Below are 6,110 nucleotides of genomic sequence, written 5' to 3' on the forward strand. Positions count from 1 at the left end.
GGGGGGGGGGGGGGGGGGGGGGGGGTATACCAAACATGTGTGGAAAACTTACAGCCTGTGGCTGAAGTGCCCTCTTCTTTCTCATCATGGTTTAACATACCCGGGCAGGCATGGATAGCATGCTTGGTGCATGGGGAAGGAGTGCAGTGCCTTGCCTCCCTCTCCAAGTTGCAGGGTAACTTCTTGGTTGAATCTTTTCTCATTCTAGCCAATTTCCTGTATGATTTCTGTGAATCTTTTTGGTGGATGTTGATAGCTTTGCTACTACCACAAAATCTTCAAATACTTTGTAGACAGAAATTAATGATGTTTGGGGGAAGGAAGGAAGTAAAACAGAAAAAAGATGTGTAGTGTAGGCAAATCAGCTAAACCAATTTTATTTCAGTTTTCATTGAAAAGCTAAATTAAGCTGGGCCAATTTCTTCTTATGCATGTTATAGAGATGTGCTGTACATCATCTACTTTATTACTGTTTCAAGCCAGATGAGTGTACTGTGTTTCTGGGTTCTTTTACACTAAAAGATGTGGGTGTTCATTTTTTAAAAAGAAAAAAAAAGGGGGGGGGGGGAAACGAGGCAGAAACATAGAACAATCAAATGAAAGGTGTCAATCAGTATTCCTTTTAGTTTTCCATGTAAAGCGCGTAGAAATGTTTGTCATACAGCTGTAGGTTACTTTGACACTTGTACTTCTTTTTGTTAGTACCTAAGTTACATACTACCAGGCAAATAATAACTAGAAGTTAAACTGTTTCAGTTGAAAACATGTAAGGAGTTATATGTGGATTACCACTACCATTCAGTAATAGGTGATGCAAAGGGAGAGGGGTGGGAACATGTTTTAAATATTCCCTTTTAAAACAGAATTGTAAATAAGCAGTACTGTGTTATTTTAGACCTGAGCTCTGCTATCTGTAGTGGTTAGAACTAGGAAAACATGCTGCTTTCTAGTTATGCTACTGCTTCCTTGTACCAGCACCATGGGGGAAAAATAAAAAAAATCAGTAAATTTTTCTAACATTGCCCCCTTGTGGGTAAGCATGCTTGATGTGTAGCAGTTCTCGTTTATGTATAACTTAGTGTGTACATGTGTGTTTTCTTTTTTCTTTTTGTTCATTGCAACTTATTCTTCAGTTAAGTCTTGCTGAGCCCCACTAGCTCTTCTGAGGGTGATTACTGGAATATGCATTTTAGGTAGGGTTGCAAATCCATCTGTCTACAAATATAGTTTCATATGAACTGCAAACTGTACTGTTACAAACACAACTATGTTAGATTGCATAGAGTTATTTTACTTACATGTACTTGAACTGAACTATGTCATCATAACAAAGTTAAAAAATTAAGTATGGAATATTTTTGTAAATAAAAATACCTGTGCAGCTGGTATTTTAAATTTAAAATGTATTATACATTAATGTTTCAGAAAAAATGTTCATATATGTGTATATGAATGTGTCATTATGCTGAAGGGCTCTTGACTGGGCAAAATAAACTATTCAAATCTCTCCTGAAATGAGTGGAGCTTACTCCTTTTCTTCCTAACCAGTTCTTTTCCTGCTGGCTGGAGCATACAGTGACTCCTTGCCAAAAGAGGCTGTTTCATTTTGCTTAAGTTTTTCTGGGATGCACCTTACGACTAGCAGAGCGGTGTGTGCTTGAAGCACTGGCAGCCAGGCTGACAGTGAGTAGCCCCTAAGGAGCACAAAAGGCAAAATGGTTTGTCTGTGGTGGTGTTCCCAAGCAGGTCTAAAAACATTCTGAAACACACATCTCGATGGCGACGATGTGAAGTCCTGTTATCCTTTTAAGCTATCAGAAAAGTTAAGGTTGTTCATTTTACAGACTCAGTAAAGCAAAGTATTTTCTGTAGCTGCATTTTGACAGTGTTCATTAATTTAAGAATCCAGGGTGCATGGGGAGAAGAGATGAAGCTGATCTTTTTTTTTTTTTTTCCTTTTGCCATATTTATGGCACAGCAGATGTATTATTTTCTTTGGTTGAGGCTCAGCTTTGCCACCGACCAATTTCCAGCTTGCAGTCTATTAAATTTTCTGTCTTCTGCTGTTGGGTGGGGGGAACCACCTTTGTAAACATGCTCTGAATGACGCAGAAATACTGAATCTGAAGAGAGGCTGAGCCGTAATTCTGAAGTGAAATTGCTCCACCTCAGTGAAATTTTTGGAATCTCACGATGTCAAATAGTAAAATATTTCAGTGCTGGTTGTTTTAGTATGTGATTGATGTAGTGAGGATGCAGTTTCATCTGTGGGAAAAGTCTGCTGGTTCCAGGCCTTTCCTGCCTGCCTTTTTTTTTTTTTTTTTTTTTCCCCCCCTCTGGTGTCTGATACTTACGTATTCTGAACTTTAAGCACTGCAGCACAGGAGTTATAAATAGGACAATGCATTGGAATAAAAAATTGTTTTATCTTCAATCCAATTAAACTGAAATCTCTGCCATCACCAGTAACACAGCAAGAATAGCTCCCTCCTGATGGGGACTGTGGGGCTCCAGAGAGCATCAATGGACTGACAAGAGGAGGGCATTGTCAGACTGAGGTTGCAAAGTGAAATGCTTTTAGTAGAAGCCAGGATTTGATGAGACCTACATAAAATGGTCCCTTTGCGCATCGTGTGTTATGACGGTTCCGGTGCCAACATACTGTAAATTAACTGCATCTAGAACCTACAGACACATGATGGTATGCCCATTGGTATTAAACTGTGCCACCCTCCACAACTTTTCCTTATCCAAATTCTTTATTGGGAATAGTCCCTGGCCAGCTCTGCCTGGGAAGAGGCTAAGGACATGGCAGTGGGCATCCGAGGTCCAGTATGGAGGGACCGTAAACTGGGCAGTGCTAAGGACTGAGTACAGATGCAGGGACCGGGCTCGGGTCCCAGCTTTTGGCATCAGTCTTTTCGTCTAGGCTGCATCATTGAACCAGCTCTTCCTTGTTGCCCACTGGCCTGCAGGTGCTTGGTGGCATCTTAGCCCTGATCTTGTCTGGTTCCTCCTCCTGCCCTGGTGCACCTGGGCTGCTCCCTTGGCCATAGGTTGGCCAGGTGAGAGGCACTGGCTGTTTCCTCTCTCTTAGGAGAAAAGGTAGCAGCCTTGCTGGAGGCATCCCAGTCTGGCCAAAGGAAATAGGATGTTTTCCCTCGGTCCTGCACTGAGATAAACCCACAAGGGCAGTATGTCAGCAGCCGGTTTCTCACCTTCTAGTTTGCTGGCTGATTTTTTCACAATGCATAATTAATGTTCCCTTAGTAAGGGCTTGGGGGCTTGCATATGTGACTCGTTATAGTAGCAGAGTTCTGCTCAGTTGCTGTAGCTATTTTCTGTATTTTTCAGCCACGGGAGAAAGCCTGGGCTGGGGCTTGTGCACTGGTTGCTCGGAAGGGAGGGAGCTGTACCCCCTGGCTGGCTGAGACCTGGGGAGCACTCCTTTATCCTCCAACATTCATTTAGAGCTGTTTGACTCCAACTACTCAGAAGAGGTGATGGGGGACTGTAGTAAAGCCATAGTCGAGGAAAAATAGGAAGATTTATGTTGTGTTTTGGAGCAGTTAACAGCGTTTCTGCATCTTGCTGCAGTCACAGTGTGAGCAGGGCTTCAGAGAGAGTTGATTGTTTGAAGGGGTTTGCAATCAAAATGTCAGACTGTGCTTACGTTTTGATAAGTTTACCAACTTGTCTGCCTCATTAAGCAGACCTAATGAGAAATTTTATATAGCTGTTATTTCTGTGGCGCAAGAGACTCCTGGGGAGAATAATGTGGAATGCAGTCTCCTCTGTGGGAGTGAACAGAAGATAATTTCAAGCTGGTATCTCCTAATTCTCTTAGGCACCCGCAAGTCTCTTAGCACCACCTCAGTAAGTACCTTTTATCTGAATGTCAGTGTCACCTACCGACTACGGTGCTTTTTCTTCTGGGATCTCAAAATACATAGCATGGTGGGCCAGGCCCTCATGAAGGTTTCTCATTACAGTTACTCTCTTTAGACTGAGTATGCAGATGCTTGTCATTCAAGATGTATCACAACTTAATACTAATTCATATGAGGAAGGACTGTTTTTTTAAAACCTATCTTCTATGAAAGGGTTAGACAAAATTCAGTAAAAAAAAAGGATTAATCAAGGTCATTGTATTTCTCTTTAATATGCTCAAACTTGGAGTCAGTTCTCAAAGTGAACTTAGGAGGTCCCTACTTCCCATTTTGTTTTCAAGCACAGCAGTTTCTGGTTGCACTTTAGAGTTTCCAGTGTCTCTTAAAAGAAATCTGTGAAGCACCTGGGAAGATAGAAATCAATTCCTTTATTCTACTGTTCCAGTTAAACCCCCTTAGAAAACTTTTTTTAATACATTCTTAAGTATAATTTGTTGCCAGAGCAGGATCCATGGAAGCTGCATTGACCTCTAGAGCTTTCCTTTGGTTGTAAAAGGCCAGTAGTTGGTTTGGCTTTAAATGTCAAACATACAACTGCTTGTTCTTATTAGGATTCTTCTGGAAGCAGCTGCTTCCTCTCCAGTAGTCCGGTCATGCTGCATGCACCAATTTTGGCAAGTAGCTTGTGGGCTGTAGTCACCGATGCAAACTTTCTCTTCCTGTAGGTAAAGGAGAACTGAAAAATACCTAAACATTGCTGGCTAGGAGGATCCGATACCAGTATCACAACTACTTGAATGTATTTAGCAGCTTATGTCCTAAGGGACAACCAAAAACCTCTCCCTGCACGCTCTGCGGGGCACAGTGCAAGGCCGTGGGACTCGTACCGTGTCGGAACCGGGGAGCACGGCGTCTGAGGCCTGTCACTCTCTCACTGTATTTCAGTACTGGGAACGTGACTGGCTGTCAGTCTGAAGTGGATGCAGAGTTTACTGAGGGCACTGATACAGAGCTTTAAGCAAAGAATAGATGTGGTCTTCCAAAATACAAACAGTGACAGGGATTGGCCAGGTACCACATCCTGGAGAGCCAATTTCAGGCCTGAAAACCCGGCTCCTTGTGATTTAACCTGGGGGAAAGGCAAAGCTGATGTGGATAATGGCTGTTTGCCATAGTCCTCCGTCGGACTGATGGCAAGCAATAATCTAAAATTTCTTCTGTAGCTGTTGAAAGGAATTTCTTTACATTTGAATTACCAACAGTAAGGTTGTGATTTGCTCTCAGTCAGGGCGTGAGCTGTGTGTATTGCTATATCGTTGAGAGGCCTACTCATAGTCTACTACCTGATTATCACAGGCTGTGTAAAAATATGGAAAAAAATGTTGGTCTGAGCCTGGCCCCGTAGGCTTCAGCCTGGTAAAAGAATGACTGACGTAGGTCAGAGAGACAAGGGGGCAGAAACAAGAAGACAAGGTTTGGCTGAGCTGGTTGGCACAACACCCGTTCTCTTCTTGCCACGTTTTTGCAGCTATTGTGGCAAAGAAAAGCTTTTAAGAATGCACTGAAAATGAGAAAAAGTGGCTGTTTGGGCTTTTACAGGGAGCTGCTCCGACATAAACAACAGCGTGGAAAAAGTGAAGCGGGACTGTTTGAAAAATCTAACCAGGATTCATAGTGTTTGGCATAGTTCACCAATCGTGAGGGATCTGGCGTCCCACTAAAGGAGCAATGATAGCTCTGGAGGGGACAGGGTGCTGAGAAGGCAATAAACACGGAGACAAACTGCTCGCGTTTGCTCCTGTCGAGAAGGGGGAAGCAAAGGGAAGGCAACAAGCCCGATGCAGCAGGCTTCGAAATGATCTTTGCGGCTGTGTAGTGTAGAATGGCGTTTGTCAGAACCAGAGGACAGGATCTAAGGAGCGCTGGTGTGGAGCTTTGTCACATGGATGTATGTGACAGGCTTTGCTTCAGAAGCGATGCACAAAAAAGGGCCTGTGAGGCAGCAGGCAGCCCCCTCATCGGCACCGGGGGAGAGTAGCTGGAAACGATGCCTCAGGAGACACCTGCTTGACCAAATAGAGGACCCACATTATCCCAGGCATCACTTCACATACAGACACCACCAGATATAGGCCACGTGTTTCCAAACACAGTCACACCTGGAGCAGCACTGTGGCTTGTGACAGCCCAGGAGTGACGGGCCTCAAATTTGTCTGGCAG

This window comes from Haliaeetus leucocephalus, unplaced genomic scaffold (genome assembly GCF_000737465.1).
Source record: "Haliaeetus leucocephalus isolate CR32 unplaced genomic scaffold, Haliaeetus_leucocephalus-4.0 Scaffold992, whole genome shotgun sequence".
Taxonomy (NCBI): domain Eukaryota; kingdom Metazoa; phylum Chordata; class Aves; order Accipitriformes; family Accipitridae; genus Haliaeetus; species Haliaeetus leucocephalus.